This window comes from Ranitomeya imitator, chromosome 1, assembly GCF_032444005.1.
Source record: "Ranitomeya imitator isolate aRanImi1 chromosome 1, aRanImi1.pri, whole genome shotgun sequence".
Lineage (NCBI taxonomy): Eukaryota > Metazoa > Chordata > Amphibia > Anura > Dendrobatidae > Ranitomeya > Ranitomeya imitator.
Window position 1 is genome coordinate 393,477,222 of NC_091282.1, and position 18,210 is coordinate 393,495,431.

The window sequence follows — 18,210 nt, forward strand, 5'->3', positions numbered from 1 at the left end:
TGATTCAGAGCTCCTGCACCCATGAGTCTGGAGTACAATGTTTTTCTTTGGTTGGAATACCAATATCATGTAGATACCCTATTTCTTAAAAAAAAAAAAAAAAAACGTGCTCAACCCAAAATCCTAGTGAGTGGTCCTAGAAATCCCTAGATAGCCGGGGCAAGTATCAAAATCGGGGCAGTCCCGCACAATGATCACTATGCTTGGTGTACTCGGCGAGCACCGAGTATTTCTGGGATTATTCGGCGGGAGCTCGGGTGTCCACCCTGCAATTTTGGTGCTCTTTAGAGTGCCAATGACCAGGGCCGGCGTCAGCACCCGGCGCACCGGGCAAATGCCGGGGCCCTGGGGAGAGAGGGGGGCCCACTCACGCTGTCATAGATACAGCTGAGAGAGCAGAGCAGGAGATAACATGCAGCCAGTGTGACATTGTTTGTGGGCGGAGAGAGCACATTCTCTGCTCTGATCTCCGCCCCTGGCTGGCTGCCCTGCTGCTGAAGTTATGAGGCAGATTCAGGAGGAGCTCCTAGAGCGAGGGCCCATGACAGCGCACCGAGTGTGCACTAGGCGCCTAGTGCATTGGGATTGGCCTAGATTGTGGCCCGATTCTAACGCATCGGGTATTCTAGAATATGCATGTCCCCGTAGTATATGGACAATGATGATTCCAGAATTCGCGGCAGACTGTGCCCGTCGCTGATTGGTCGAGGCAACCTTTATGACATCATCGTCGCCATGGCAACCATTATGACATCTACGTCAATACTGTGCCCGTCGCTGATTGGTCGAGGCCTGGCGGCATCGACCAATCAGACGCGGGATATCTACATCCTTTATTACATCATCGTCGCTGTGCCCGTCGCTGATTGGTCGAGGCCGCCAGGCCTCTTGTCGTCCTAGTGGAAGTAGGCTCTGGATATAAGAGAAGGAAAATAGAGCAGAGAAAAATGAAAATCTTAATTGTCATTTTGGAAAGCACATGATTAAACATTGGCCTAGTGCATCTAGATTGCGCCCGTCTGCCAAGTCGCCAAGGGAACGATGGACCAGAGTCACTTTACTCCCCGTGTCCAGGAGAGCCTCTGTTCGGCACCCATTCACAAGTACCTGGCACAATTCTGGTTCGCCGCCAGCTGTGCCCCTAGTTGTGATACAGACAGGCTGGGCACACATAGACTCCTGACCAGTGTCCCCACAGTCCATGGGCTTAGATGTTACCGAACAGTTACTAGCCCCATGCTCGGGCTCTGGTGCAACGTCCTGAGTGGACTTATACCGCTCAATCAATTCTATCAGCAGTTCCAGGTGGCCTAGGTTCCTCAGCTCGACTGCATCACATATGGTGGAAAGAATGCGGGCCATGTGAACTGAGGCATACCCAGAGCGTGCTGCATGTCAGTGATTAAGCCTGCAAGGCTACAGTTTATGCCAGCTGGAAAAATGGAGGAACTTTTGGAGCAGGTTGCGCTCAGTCAGCAAAGGCTTCAACAAGAGACGTTGCAGTTTCAACATTCCCAGCAAGAGATTTTGCAGCAGCAGCAGTGGCAGCAGGAGACATTGCAGAGGGAGCTAGCAGAGCTTCAACGATGTAAAGTGGAGACCTCTAATGTGAGGGGTGAACAGCAGAGTCCTGAAGAGACCCCAAAGGTAAGGGGCGATCATTGGGTGGACCAGTTGTCCTATGTAGAGACTCGGTCTGCCAGGTCTCAAGCAAGTGACTTGACCTTGTCGTGCGCCTTACTTGACCAGAGATTTTGCAGCAGCAGCAGTGGCAGCAGGAGACATTGCAGAGGGAGCTAGCAGAGCTTCAACAATGTAAAGTGGAGACCTCTAATGTGAGGGGTGAACAGCAGAGTCCTCGGCAGGCTCGTACAGACCCCCAGAAGGCACGCACGGACCCCTGGCAGGCCTGCATAGACCCCACCTGCACACACGCAGTCTCTGCCCACGCACCACCCACACTCCATTATAGTGCATCATTGCACTATGGGAACTTCCGATTCCGGTATCGGATATCGCAAAAGAATCGAAACTCGGTATCGGAATTCCAATACAGCGAATATCGGCCCATACCCGATATTTGCAGTATCGGAATGCTCAACACCAATAAAGGAGTCTGTGTTATTATTTCAAATAAAGGACTTTCTTCTGAGTGTGTTTTTTTAGAATATCCCTATGGGGTTAGTAATGGGGTGTCTTATAAACCCCTCTCCATTACTAACCTGTGGACTTGATGTCACCTGACATTAAAAAGGTGACATCAACCCCCCAACCATTACCCCACTTGCCACCGCTAGAGGGCAAGTGGGAAGAGCGAGCCTAAGCACCAGATTTGGGGCATCTTTCAGATGTTTCTAGGGTGGCTGAGAGCTGATGTTTTTAGTCTGGGAAGGGGCCAATATCCATGGCCCCTTCCTAGGCTTTAAATATCAACCCACAGCTGTCTGCCTAATCTTTGCTAATTAGATTTTATATGGTGACACTAAGTCAATTTTTTTTATGGAGTCAGTCCCCCTGTAAACTCGCCATTAAAGGCTAAGCAAACAGCTGTGAGCTGATATTAATAGCCTGGGAACCTTTATGGTTATTGCTCCTTCCCTTTGTCTTTCCCTCTGCTGGTTACGAAAATTACTTGGGAGCCCATGCAAATTTGTTTAATTTTCTTTTATTAACAGTTTCTGTTTGTCACAGCCTATGTATTTTCATTCTGCTAATGTTCCTACATAGGTTGGTTACAGTTAGTGTTGAGCCACCTCCCTAGTCAGGGCCGGCGTCAGCACCCGGCGTACCCGAGCAAGTGCCGGGGCACTGGCAAGTCAGGGGGGCCCATTCAAAGCCGGCATTAAGGGCAGACAGCTGCCAGTGCCTAGGCCAGTGCCTAGGATCACCGCTCCCCCAGGGGCCCTCAGCTAGCGGCACATCACGGAGCTGACTGGGCATGGGAGGGGGAGCAGCTGGGGGCTGTCAAATTATACTCACCTACTCCTGGTGGCTGGCGTGGTTCCTGCAGGCTCCCCAGCTTCCTCCTGTACTCAGCTGTCACATGGTACCGCTCATTACAGTAATGAATATGCTGCACCACCTCCCATAAGGGTGGAGCTGCATATTCACTACTGTAAAGAGCGGTAACGGTGACTGCTCAATACAGGAAGAAGCTGCCAGCGCCGGGAAGCAGGGACTGCACAGCACCAGGAGCAGGTGAGTATAGCGGGAAGGGGAGCTGTGCGATATTCACCTGCTCCTCATTCCAACCGCCACTCCGTCTTCCTTGTCCTCTGCAGTGACGCTGAGGTCAGAGGGCACGGTGACGTGGTTAGTGCGTGCCCTCTGCCTGAGCGTCAGTGCAGAAGACGCTGAAGAAGATGGAGCGGCGGCTGGAACGAGGACAGGTGAATATTGAAAGTGCCGGGGGCCTGAGCGACGGAGAGGTAAGTATGTGATTTTTTTTTATCGCAGCAACAGCAAATGGGGCAACTGTCTGTATGGAGCATCTTATGGGGCAATAACGTTTGTGCAGCACTATATGGGGCAAGTGTCTGTATGGGGCCATATCGTTTGTGCAGCACTATATGGGGCAAGTGTCTCTATATACTACATGGCTGTTCTATATACTACGTTGGCATGTTATACACTACGTGGGCTGTTATATGCTACGTGGGCTGTGCTATATACTAGATGGCTGTTCTATAAACTATGTGGGCCGTGTTATATACTATGTGGCTGTGCTATATACTACAGGTCCTTCTCAAAAAATTAGCATATAGTGTTAAATTTCATTATTTACCATAATGTAATGATTACAATTAAACTTTCATATATTATAGATTCATTATCCACCAACTGAAATTTGTCAGGTCTTTTATTGTTTTAATACTGATGATTTTGGCATACAACTCCTGATAACCCAAAAAACCTGTCTCAATAAATTAGCATATCAAGAAAAGGTTCTCTAAACGACCTATTACCCTAATCTTCTGAATCAACTAATTAACTCTAAACACATGCAAAAGATACCTGAGGCTTTTATAAACTCCCTGCCTGGTTCATTACTCAAAACCCCCATCATGGGTAAGACTAGCGACCTGACAGATGTCAAGAAGGCCATCATTGACACCCTCAAGCAAGAGGGTAAGACCCAGAAAGAAATTTCTCAACAAATAGGCTGTTCCCAGAGTGCTGTATCAAGGCACCTCAATGGTAAGTCTGTTGGAAGGAAACAATGTGGCAGAAAACGCTGTACAACGAGAAGAGGAGACCGGACCCTGAGGAAGATTGTGGAGAAGGACCGATTCCAGACCTTGGGGAACCTGAGGAAGCAGTGGACTGAGTCTGGTGTGGAAACATCCAGAGCCACCGTGCACAGGCGTGTGCAGGAAATGGGCTACAGGTGCCGCATTCCCCAGGTAAAGCCACTTTTGAACCATAAACAGCGGCAGAGGCGCCTGACCTGGGCTACAGAGAAGCAGCACTGGACTGTTGCTAAGTGGTCCCAAGTACTTTTTTCTAATGAAAGCAAATTTTGCATGTCATTCGGAAATCAAGGTGCCAGAGTCTGGAGGAAGACTGGGGAGAAGGAAGTGCCAAAATGCCTGAAGTCCAGTGTCAAGTACCCACAGTCAGTGATGGTGTGGGGTGCCATGTCAGCTGCTGGTGTTGGTCCACTGTGTTTCATCAAGGGCAGGGTCAATGCAGCTAGCTATCAGGAGATTTTGGAGCACTTCATGCTTCCATCGGCTGAAATGCTTTATGGAGATGAAGATTTCATTTTTCAGCACGACCTGGCACCTGCTCACAGTGCCAAAACCACTGGTAAATGGTTTACTGACCATGGTATTACTGTGCTCAATTGGCCTGCCAACTCTCCTGACCTGAACCCCATAGAGAATCTGTGGGATATTGTGAAGAGAAAGTTGAGAGACGCAAGACCCAACACTCTGGATGAGCTTAAGGCCGCTATTGAAGCATCCTGGGCCTCCATAACATCTCAGCAGTGTCACAGGCTGATTGCCTCCATGCCACGCCGCATTGAAGCAGTCATTTCTGCCAAAGGATTCCCGACCAAGTATTGAGTGCATAACTGAACATTATTATTTGATGGTTTTTTTGTTTGTTATTAAAAAACACTTTTATTTGATTGGATGGGTGAAATATGCTAATTTATTGAGACAGGTTTTTTGGGTTATCAGGAGTTGTATGCCAAAATCATCAGTATTAAAACAATAAAAGACCTGACAAATTTCAGTTGGTGGATAATGAATCTATAATATATGAAAGTTTAATTGTAATCATTACATTATGGTAAATAATGAAATTTAACACTATATGCTAATTCTTTGAGAAGGACCTGTATATGGGCTGTGCTATATACTACGTGGCTGTGTTATATGCTACATGGCTGTGCTATATACTACGATGGCTGTGTTATATGCTACGTGGGCTGTTATATACTACATGGCTGTGTTATATGCTACATGGCTGTGCTATATACTACGATGGCTGTGTTATATACTACATGGCTGTGTTTATATGTGATCATGAATCGTGGCATGTGTTAAAGGGGGGGCCCCACTGAGACTTTTTTGCCCGGGGCCCTCAAAAACCTGGAGCTGGCCCTGGGCGTAACCAAACCAGTAGGCCAAATGCAGTGTAATATCCTAACCAGGATGAAAATTGAAGCTCAGCTTTGATGAGTGGAGGAGAAATGCAAGGAGCGGCAGACAACGTTAGTGGGCATAACCAAACCAGTAGGCCAAATGCAGTGTAATATCAGACACCGGATGAAAATTGAGGCTCAGCTTTATTCATTGGAGAACACCAAGCAGCGGCACACACCATTTGTAGGCCCAACCAAAGAAGTAGGCCAAATGCAGTTTAATATCTGACACCGGATGAAAATTGAGGCTCAGCTTTATTCAGTGGAGAACACCAAGCAGCGGCACACACCATTAGCAGGCCCAACAAAAGAAGTAGGCCAAATGCAGTTTAATATCTGACACCAGATGAAAATTGAGGCTCAGCTTTATTCAGTGGAGAACACCAAGCAGCAGCACACACCATTTGTAGGCCCCACCAAAGAAGTAGGCCAAATGCAGTTTAATATCTGACACCGGATGAAAATTGAGGCTCAGCTTTGTTCAGTGGAGGACAACTGTAATGGGAGGCAGACACAGTTAGTAGGCCTAAATAAGTAAGTAGGCAAAATGCAGTTCAAAATTGGTAAGTGGAGTACACAGGCGGCATAGCTTTATTCAGCGGAGGAGGACATGTGTAATTAGTGGCTCTGACACACAGAGCAGGCCTAAAATAAAAAAACAAGGCTATATTCAGTTCACAATTGGTAAGAGGAGTACACAGGCGGCATAGCTGGGTTCAGCTGTGGAGGACAACTGTTGTGAGAGTTTCCACAGTTACTAGGCCCAAATAAGTAAGTAGGCAAAATGCAGTTCAAAATTGGTAAGTGGAGTACACAGACGGCATAGCTTTATTCAGCGGAGGAGGACAAGTGTAATTAGTGGCTCTGACACACAGAGCAGGCCTAAAATAAAAAACAAGGCTATATTCAGATCACAATTGGTAAGAGGAGTACACAGACGGCGTAGCTGGGTTCAGCTGTGGAGGACAACTTGTGAGAGTCTGACACAGTTACTAGGCCAAAATAAGTAAGTAGGCTAAATACTGTTCTAAATTGGTAAGAGGAGTACACAGGCGGCATAGCTTGGTTCACCGGAGGAAGACAACTGTAATAAGTGGCTCAGGCAGACTGAGTAGTCCTAAAATAAAACAGTTGGCTGAATGCAGTTCCAAATTGGTCACAGGAGTACACAGGCAGCATAGCTTGGTTCAGCGGACAACTGTAATAAGTGGCTCAGACAGACAGAGTAGGCCTAAAATATAAAAAGTAGGCTAATGTCAGTTCAAAATTTGTTTGAGTAGTACACAGGCGGCATAGCTTTCTTCAGCGGAGGACAGTTGTAATGTGTGGCGCAGACAGACAGACAGAGCCCTAAAATAAAAAAGGTGGCTAAATGCAGTTCGAAACTGCTAGCAGGAATAACCATGCGGCCTAGCTATTTTAAGCGGGGGACAGTTGTAATGTGTGGCGCAGACAGACAGACAGACAGACAGAGGCCTAACATAAAAAAGGTGGCTGCATGCAGTTCAAAACTGCTAGCAGGACTAACCAGGTGGCCTAGCTTGGTTCAGCATGGGAGGACAACTGTTATGAGAGGCTGGCACAGTTACTAGACACAAATAAGTAAGTAGGCTACATGCAGTTCACAATTGGTAACAGGAGTACACAGGTGGCATAGCTTTGTTCAGCGGAGGACAAATGTTATAAGTGGCTGACACAGTTAGTAGGCCAAAATACTAAAGTGGGCTAAATATCTGCCAAGGAATTGTTCATAAATAAACTGGTGGCATAGCGAGGTACAGGGGTGGGCTCCTCTGCAGAGTTGCAGACAGTGGTAGTTAACGCAAAGTATTAAGGGGTCTAAATGGAGGCCAGGGCCCCTGTATATTTTTACTATCATCTATCATTGCAACAAATTTGTAATGGCAGTGCCATTTAAGGATTTAACAGCACAGACTACACAGTGGTGGGGCAGGGAGAGGCAAGTTTTGAAAGTGGTAGAGCACAGTTCGAGCTGGGGGGAACATTCTCTCGTGGGCAGCGGTACTGGCACAGGGCCCCACATATTACGACGGTGTGTCTGACGTTGGTTGTGCACCACCACCGTCAGAGACACTTCATTGTACTATGAGGGAACTTGTGCCAGTGGCTTCACCCCAGAGTAGGCACACTCACCTGTCCAGACAAATGGCACTCTCACGGGTGCTTGCGCCAAGTTGTGACCACGGCCCTGTGGGGGGAGTCAGCCCATTTAGGGAAATATACAAATGGCCTATGGTGGACATTCGGCACCTGCAAATGGTGGAATTGGAGCAGTCAGTAAGAGGAAGCCGAAAACAAGAAATTTTTCTGGCAAGCTACGTGTCAGCAGGGGAAGTTAAGTAATTCGAAATACATGATTGGTTCATTTTAATGAAGGTTAGATCATCAACATTTCGGGGAGCCAGACGTGTCTTTTTTTCGGTCAGTATTGAACCAACAGCACTGAAGACTCTTTCTGATAGCACACTAGCAGCTGGGCAAGCGAGCTCCTGTAATGTAATGCATATTCTGCCAATTCGGGCCAGGTGTCTAGTTTAGATGCCCAGTAATCAAAGGGGAATGACCTGTGAGGGAGAACATCGATAATGGTGGAAAAATAGTTGGTAACCATGCTGGACAAATGCTGTCTCCTGTCACTTTGAATCGATGCAGCAGTACCGGTCGTGTCTGCGGTCATTGAGAAATCACTCCACAACCTGGTCATAAATCCCCTCTGTCCAACACCACTTTGGCTTTGTGCACCTCTAACACCTCTGCCATGTTGCCCCCTACAGCTCGTGTGAGAACCATCAGTGCCGATGTGTGCTGGGAATGCTTGAACCAAACGGTCTACAAGAGTTGCTTGTTTGGTAGCCAATATTTGCTCAAGGTTCTCATGTGGCATGATACTTTGTAATTTGCCTTTGTATCATGGATCCAGGAGGCAGGCCAACCAGTAATCGTCATTGGTCATCATTTTTATAATGCGGGGGTCCCGTTTTAGTATACGCAAGGCATACTCTGCCATGTGGGCCAAAGTTCCAGGTGTCAATTCACTGCTTGTGCTGGGTTGAGGAGCACTATTTTTGAAAATCTACATCACTTGTGGCCCGCAAAAAACCTGTACCTGACCTTGCAATGCCACCAGTTTCTATTGCCCCCTGAGAAGCATCCTCCTCCCATAAATATTCATCACCATCATCCTCCTCCTCCTCTTCATGCGCCACCTCATCCTGGAGACTTCCCTGAGCAGACAATGGCTGACTGTCATCACGGCTTCCCTCCTCCTCGGCCGCAGACGCCTGCTCCTTGATGTGCATCAAACTTTGCATCAGCAGATGCATTAGTGGGATGCTCATGCTTATGATGGCATCGTCTGCACTGACCAGCCATGTGCATTCCTCAAAACACTGAAGGACTTGACAGAGGTCTTGGAGCTTCGACCACTGCACACCAGACCACTCCATGTCTGCCATCCAACTGCCTGCCTGTGTATGTGTATCCTCCCACAAATACATGACAGAACGCCTCTGTTCGCACAGCCTCTGAAGCATGTGCAGTGTGGAGTTCAACCTTGTTGCAACGTCGATTATTAGGCGGTGCTAGGGAAGATTCAGCGATCGCTGATGGTTCAGCATACGGCTGGAGTGTACGGGCAACCGGCGGATGTGTGAACAAAGTCTGCGCACCATCAGGAGCAGGGCTGGTAAATCAGGGTAATTTTTGAGGAATCACTGCACCACCTGGTTCAAGGTGTGAGCCAGGCAAGGTATGTGTTTCAGTTCTGAAAGGGCTATGGCAGCCATAAAATTCCTTCCATTATCACTGACTACCTTGCCTGCCTCAAGATGTACACTGCCTAGCCATGACTGAGTTTCTTGCTGCAAGTACTCGGCCAGTACTTCCACGGTGTGTCTGTTGTCGCCCAAACACTTCATTTGCAGCACAGCCTGCTGACGCTTACCACAAGCTGTTCAATAATGGGACACCTCGGGTGCAACATTGGCAGCAGCGGATGAAGTGGTCGTGCGACTGCGCTCTGTGGACGAGCTTTCGCTTCTGGAGGAGGAGGAGGGGGGGCGAACGCCTACAGCCAACTGTTTCCAAGACCGTGGGCTAGGCAGAACTGTGCCACTATGGCTGTCCCCTGTGGACCCTGCATCCACCACATTAACCCAGTGTGCCATGATGGACACGTAACGTCCCTGGCCATGCCTACTGGTCCATGCATCTGTTGTGAGGTGCGCCTTTCTACTGACCGATTGCCTCAGTGCATGGACAATGCGTTCTTTGACATGTTGGTGGAGTGCTGGGATGGCTTTTCTCGCAAAGAAGTGTCGACTGGGTAGGTCATAGCGTGGTACTGCATAGGCCATCAGGGCTTTGAAAGCTTCGCTTTCAACCAACCGGTAGGGCATCAACTCTAACGAGATTAGTCAAGCAATGTAGCCGTTCAAACCCTGTGAGAGTCTCTTGCAGGCTGAGCTGGACTGGAGAGCTGCATATGGTGGAGCTAGCGGGGGTGGTGGTTGACATGGCAGATTGAGAGAGGCTTGGTGATGGTATTCTTGATGTGGGCCTACCTGCAGTGTTTCCAACCAAGAACCTTGTGATTCCCTGACTGCTTTGGCCTTGCGACAATACCTCCACATTTGCTACTAGTGGTGTCATAACCGGCTGGCTTCCAGTGAGGGAAGCAATGTTGCGTTGCTGACTAGCTTCAATATGAGCAGGTGCACCAACGGTACGGGACGTTTGGTAGTTAGTCCATGCTTCCAAGTGCCTGCTGGTTAAATGTCTACTCATGCACGTATTTAAATTTTGAACATTCTTCCCTCTAAAGGTCTTGGAGCATTTCTTACATATAACTTTGGACTGATCATTCGGATCTTGGTGAAAAAATTGCCACACTGCCCTCGTCCTAATATGGATTACCTTTTCAGGCTTTGCACGCTGTGCTACTGTCACCGGATGGCCATGCTGTCCTACACCTGTTGTGGTTTTTGACACACGTTTTTGGCCTGATACAGGGCCTGCCATATGACAGCTTTTGCAATGTAGATGGCTGCTGCAGATCATCCTCCTCCGCTTCTGAGCTACTGGCAGACGCACCCTCTTCCCCCAATGGCTGCCAATCTGTGTCAACAACTGGGTCATCTAACACCTCCTCTTCAATGTCATGTGCACCGTCCTCTGTGTCACCGTGTAAGGTGCTATAGCGTTCGAGACTGGGCACCATAGTCTCATCAGGGTCAGATTCTGGCTCAGTACACTGCGAGGGCAATGTAGTGATCTGAGTCAATAGAACAGCATAATAATCTAGCTGTGGCTGTGCATCTGTGCACTCCATGTCCGATTCATCTTATAATGGGCTTTTAACAATTTCCCTCTCTAACCCAGGCACGGCATGTGTAAAGAGCTCCATGGAGTAAAGTGTAGTGTTGCCTGACGCATCCTTCACTTTTGTTTTGGGTGAAGGACACAAAGGAGCTACTTTTTCCGGACCAGGAGCAGCCACTGACGACGCGCTGCTTTTAGATTTTGAACCTTCTGAAGAGGAGGCGAAAGAGCTAGAGGCTGAGTCAGCAAGGAAAGCCAAAACTTGTTCCTGCTGCTCCGGCTTTAAAAGCTGTTTTCCTACTCCCAGATAAGGGAGCCTTTGAGGCCTTGTGTAGCCAGACAATGACGCTGCCTCAACACCTCGAGCCTTTGGTGCTATCTTGCTTTTCCCAGGACCACCAGATGCTCCACTACCACCACCACCATCAGTACCAGCTGGCAACGACCGCCCACGGCCTCTTCCACCAGACTTCCTCATTTTTGGGGAAATGTTACCAAAATATCAACCGTTATATGGTACTGTTAAACAAGGTAGAAGGTGTATATTAACTTTTGGAGAATTTATATCTCCCTTTTTTTGGCGGCAAGACTGCAGCAAAAAACAAGTTCTGTATATTACACTACACAATGTCAGTGGCAGAATGTGGCTGCCAGATATACGACCAACAGAACTGACATATAGAAACTTGTTGGCAATATAAATCTCCCTTTTTTTGGGGGGGAGAATGCAGCAAAAAACAGGCCAATGTATTACACTACACAATGTCAGTGGCAGAACGTGGCTGCCAGATATACGACCAACAGAACTGACGTATAGAAACTTGTTGGCAATTTAAATCTCCCTTTTTTGGGGGGGAGACTGCAGCAAAAAACAGGCCCTGTGTATTACACTACACAATGTCAGTGTCAGAATGTGGCTGCCAGATATATGACCAACAGAACTGACGTATAGAAACTTGTGGACAATTTAAATCTCCCTTTTTTGGGGGGGGAAATGCAGCAAAAACAGGCCCTGTGTATTACACTACACAATGTCAGTGGCAGAACGTGGCTGCCAGATATATGACCAACAGAACTGACGTATAGAAACTTGTGGGCAATTTAAATCTCCCTTTTTGGGGGGGAGACTGCTGCAAAAAACAGGCCCAGTGTATTACACTACACAATGTAAGTGTCAGAACGTGGCTGACAGATATACGACCAACAGAACTGACGTATAGAAACTTTTTGGCAATTTAAAACTCCCTTTTTTTGGGGGGAAAATGCAGCAAGAAAACAGGCGCTGTGTATTACACTACACAATGTCAGTGGCAGAACGTGGCTGGCAGATATACGACAAACAGAACTGACATATAGAAACTTTTTGGCAATTTAAAACTCCCTTTTTTGGAGGGGGAAATGCAGCAAGAAAACAGGCCCTGTGTATTACACTACACAATGTCAGTGGCAGAACGTGGCTGGCAGATATATCAAAAAATACAAGGGCTGTAGTACAATTTCAATCTCCCTACAATGATCAAAGGACAAGTATGGCAGCAATAAAAAGGACTGCTGCACACAAAAGTGTGGACAAATAAACAAGAGAACTGTGCAGAAAGGAGCAACAGGATTTTTGCTTTTAAAAAAGCAGTTGGTTTGCACAGCGGCGTACAAACAGCAATGCAGCTATCAGGGAGCCTTAGAATGCAGCCTAATAAGCTACAGAGCTGATGCACCAAAGAAAAACCTCCACTGTCCCTGCAAAGAAAAGGTGGTGTTGCACAGTGGAAATCGCTACAGCACAAGCAGTTTCGGGGTTAATCTTCCCTCCCTAACTATATCCCTTCTTCTGATGAAGCTGCAGCAACCTCTCCCTATGCTCAGATCAGCAGCAGTAAGATCGTGGTCGGCGTGCACGCCCCTTTACAGCCCCTGTGACGCCGCAGACAGCAAGCCAATCACTGTCATGCCCTTCTCTAAGATGGTGAGGATCGAGACCTATGTCATCACGCTGCCCACACTCTGCGTCCTCCTTCATTGGCCGAGAAATTGCGCTTAAAGCGTCATACAAAACGCGACTTTGGCGCGCAGATCGCCGACCTCATGGCCGATCCAACAGTGGGATCGGGTCGGGCTTCATGAAACCCGACTTTGCCAAAAGTCGGCAATTTTTGAAATTGTCCGATCCGTTTAGCTCAACCCTAATGTCAAGTATGTGATTTGCACACATGTGGTCACATGCCGACAATACAAGCATTGCCTTACTCGATACATACAGTGGGGCAAAAAAGTATTTAGTCAGTCAGCAATAGTGCAAGTTCCACCACTTAAAAAGATGAGAGGCGTCTGTAATTTACATCATAGGTAGACCTCAACTATGGGAGACAAACTGAGAAAAAAAAATCCAGAAAATCACATTGTCTGTTTTTTTAACATTTTATTTGCATATTATGGTGGAAAATAAGTATTTGGTCAGAAACAAAATTTCATCTCAATACTTTGTAATATATCCTTTGTTGGCAATGACAGAGGTCAAACGTTTTCTGTAAGTCTTCACAAGGTTGCCACACACTGTTGTTGGTATGTTGGCCCATTCCTCCATGCAGATCTCCTCTAGAGCAGTGATGTTTTTGGCTTTTCGCTTGGCAACACGGACTTTCAACTCCCTCCAAAGGTTTTCTATAGGGTTGCGATCTGGAGACTAGCTAGGCCACTCCAGGACCTTGAAATGCATCTTACGAAGCCACTCCTTCGTTGCCCTGGCGGTGTGCTTTGGATCATTGTCATGTTGAAAGACCCAGCCACGTTTCATCTTCAATGCCCTTGCTGATGGAAGGAGGTTTGTACTCAAAATCTCACGATACATGGCCCCATTCATTCTTTCATGTACCCGGATCAGTCGTCCTGGCCCCTTTGCAGAGAAACAGCCCCAAAGCATGATGTTTCCACCACCATGCTTTACAGTAGGTATGGTGTTTGATGGATGCAACTCAGTATTCTTTTTCCTCCAAACACGACAAGTTGTGTTTCTACCAAACAGTTCCAGTTTGGTTTCATCAGGCCATAGGACATTCTCCCAAAACTCCTCTGGATCATCCAAATGCTCTCTAGCAAACTTCAGACGGGCCCGGACATGTACTGGCTTAAGCAGTGGGATACGTCTGGCACTGCAGGATCTGAGTCCATGGTGGCGTAGTGTGTTACTTATGGTAGACCTTGTTACATTGGTCCCAGCTCTCTGCAGTTCATTCACTAAGTCCCCCTGCGTGGTTCTGGGATTTTTGCTCACCGTTCTTGTGATCATTGTGACACCACGGGGTGGGATTTTGCGTGGAGCCCCAGATCGAGGGAGATTATCAGTGGTCTTGTATGTCTTCCATTTTCGAATTATTGCTCCCACTGTTGATTTCTTCACTCCAAGCTGGTTGGCTATTGCAGATTCAGTCTTCCCAGCCTGGTGCAGGGCTACAATTTTGTTTCTGGTGTCCTTTGACAGCTCTTTGGTCTTCACCATAGTGGAGTTTGGAGTCAGACTGTTTGAGGGTGTGCACAGGTGTCTTTTTATACTGATAACAAGTTTAAACAGGTGCCATTACTACAGGTAATGAGTGGAGGAAAGAGGAGACTCTTAAAGAAGAAGTTACAGGTCTGTGAGAGCCAGAAATCTTGATTGTTTGTTTCTGACCAAATACTTATTTTCCACCATAATATGCAAATAAAATGTTAAAAAACAGACAATGTGATTTTCTGGATTTTTTTTTCTCAGTTTGTCTCCCATAGTTGAGGTCTACCTATGATGTAAATTACAGACGCCTCTCATCTTTTTAAGTGGTGGAACTTGCACTATTGCTGACTGACTAAATACTTTTTTGCCCCACTGTATGTATTAAGCAAGGCAAGAAATGTCTGCTCAGAATGTGGCCAGAAATGTGCAAATCAAATACTTGTGGTGACATGAACAGACTTGTAAACATAGGTCAGACAACCCCTTTAATCTGTGCATGTATTTTCGTGACATTAAATGGTGAGCTTCATTGGAGACAGGGACTGATATGAATTATGAGTACAACACTATAGAATAAATTAGCACTATGAGCCAAAACGAAATGTATAAAATTAAGAAAAAACTATATTATTGATTGAAATCATAATACACAACTGGTTGGCTGTTAAAAATAATAATGGCCAAAAAAATAATAGTTGATAAAAATAAAATTAGCTACGATATTAACCCTTTCACCACCAGACCAGGCCAAATTTTACAATTCTGATCAGTGTCACTTTAAGTGGTAATAACTCTGGAGCAGTTCAACGAATTCCACTGATTCAGAGACTCTATTTTCCTGACAAATAGTGCTATAAGATAATGGTAAATTTGGAGTGATATTTTTTGTGTTTATTTGTGAGAATATCGGAAATTTGGTAAAAATTTTAAAAAATTTGAACGTCTATTTTACATCAAAATTAAAGTGACTTTGAGGGGCCTATATTAGAGCGAATACCAAAATATGACACCAGTTTAAAAACTGCACCCCTTAAAGTGTTCAAAAGCACATTCAATAGGTTTAGTAACCTTTTGGGTGCTTCACATGAATTAAAGTTATGAGGAAGGAAAAAATGAACATTTTGCTTTTTCCCACAAAAATGTTGCTTTAGCCAGAAATTTGGCATTTTCACAAGGGTAACAGGAGAAAATGGACTCCAATAGGGTTGAGCGACTTTTCTTTTTATAGGATCGGGTCGGGTTTCACGAAACCCGACTTTTTCAAAAGTCGGGTCGAGTGAAATCGGCCGATCCTATAGAAAAGTCGGGGTCGGGGTCGGACGAAACACGAAACCCAATGCAGTGCATTGGGTTTCTAATGGTTCCCAGGGTCTGAAGGAGAGGAAACTCTCCTTCAGGCCCTGGGATCCATATTTAAGTGTAAAATAAAGAATCAAAATAAAAAATATTGATATACTTACCCTCGGACGCACCCTGGTTCTCACCGGCAGCCTTCCTTCCTAAGAATGAGCGCCTGAAGGACTTTCGATGACGTCGCGGCTTGTGATTGGTTGCGTGAGCGGTCACGCGACCAATCACAAGCCGCGACGTCATCTAAGGTCCTTCAGGCGCTGATTCTTAGGAAGGAAAGCTGCGGGTGTTATGACTGGCGGAACGCACCAAGTATAAGGTGTAATGGTATTAGGTGCGTTCGCCGTCCGAAATCCACCGTGCAGGTGAAAACCCTGCTGCTAGTAGAGACGGACGAGATGGCGGTACACTATGAATACACACTTGGGTTAACTTCACCCAGTGTGAAGGAAGCGAACCCTGTTGAGTCACAGGGCCGCGGTACCGCACCAAGAGAATATATTTTAGAGGCACGAGAGTGCGTCGGTGCCGCATTGGCGGACGCCACTATCCACCCAGGCTTGGGTTAGGAAAGCGCAGAGAAAGCGCACGGCGCCGCACTGGCGGTCACAGCAATAAGATGCTGTAATGTGTGTACCGTGCTGATGGCTAAGTCGGGCGCTAGGTAGCAATCACCCACCTTCCGCGAGCAGTCATACAATAGGGAGGGGATTTTAAAGAACGACTTTCACTCACAACACACACACATTTACAAAAGACAATAGTAGCGCATGGCCGTGCGGCCATGCGAGGCATAAATAGCTGCAGCATGTTTAGGATCTTCCAAAGAAGGACCAATGGAGTGCTGCAGCACCTGAGCATGTGACCCTGGATCTCCACTGAGAGATCTCGCCCTGGGCATGCTCAGAGTGCAAAGCAGGATTTAGTCCTAGCAGCTACAAGGACCTTAGCTGCAGTATCTGATCATGTGACCCTCGATCTCCACTGAGAGATCTTACTCTGGGCATGCTCAGAATGTGAAAAGCAGGACTTAGCCCCAGAAGCGTCCGCTCGCCGCTGCCCAGCACTGACTTCAATGGGAGAAGCAGGAAATGCAGCAGTAACTCTATGCACAGAGTCAGACAGAGCGAGACGCTGGGATCGACGTCTCCGCTGAGCAAGCTCCACTGCGGCAGGAGAAGAATGGGAGACCGCAGCGGAGATGGCCCGAGATTCCCCCTGTGCAGAGGCAGGAACTCGACCCCTAACATTAGCCCCCCTCCTAGGGCCCCCCCCTCCTTGGGCCTCGCTACGTTCGAAGGCAGCAATGAGCTGCGGAGCCCAAATGTGCTCAGCAGGCTCCCAGGACCTGTCCTCAGGGCCATAACCCATCCAATCCACCAAATAGAATTTTTTACCACGTACCACCTTGTACCCCAAAATAGCGTTCACCTCGTAATCATCCGTAGACGAAACCGATGTCCCGGCAGATGACTCAGAAAACCGGGACATGTATACGGGCTTAAGGAGGGACACATGAAAGGTGTCGGTGATACCAAGGCATGGAGGAAGGGCCAGACGGTAGACCACAGGATTAACCTGTTCGAGGACCTTGAAGGGACCCAAGTAGCGAGGTGCAAACTTAGTGGACTCTACACGCAGCCTGATGTTACGGGCGGAGAGCCACACTAAATCGCTAGGAACAAAGGTCGGGGCAGGGCGCCGATGTGCGTCGGCGAAGGACCTCATTCTCTCCTTTGAGGCCCGAATGGCATCCTGAGTGCGGTCCCAAATGTCCCGTGCCTCCACAGCCCAGTCTACCACCCTGGAATCGGTGGAAGACACGGGCATGGGCACAGGTACCCGCGGATGCTGACCATAGTTAAGGAGGAATGGAGTCTGCCCAGTGGAGTGGGCTACAGCGTTGTTCAGAGCAAACTCCGCCCACGATAGCAAAGATGCCCAGTCATCTTGCCTAGCAGAGACAAAATGTCGCAGATATGTGACCAAGGTCTGGTTGGCTCTCTCTACCAACTCATTCGTCTCGGGATGATAGGCAGAGGAGAGATTTAACTCAATCCTGAGAAGATGACAAAGCTCTCTCCAGAACCGAGACGCAAACTGGGGACCCCGGTCACTGACAATTTTGTCCGGCATACCGTGAAGGCGGAAGATATGTCTCATAAACAACGTTGCCAAGGCCCGTGCAGAAGGTAGCCGAGGAAGCGGCACCAAATGCACCATTTTAGAAAAATGGTCGGTGATTACCCAAATGACTGTACAGCCACGAGACTTGGGCAAACCCACCACAAAGTCCATACCGACCATCTCCCAGGGCCTGTCTGCCACCGGCAGAGGGTATAACAAACCAGCTGGCCGTTGTCGAGGAGACTTATTTTTGGCG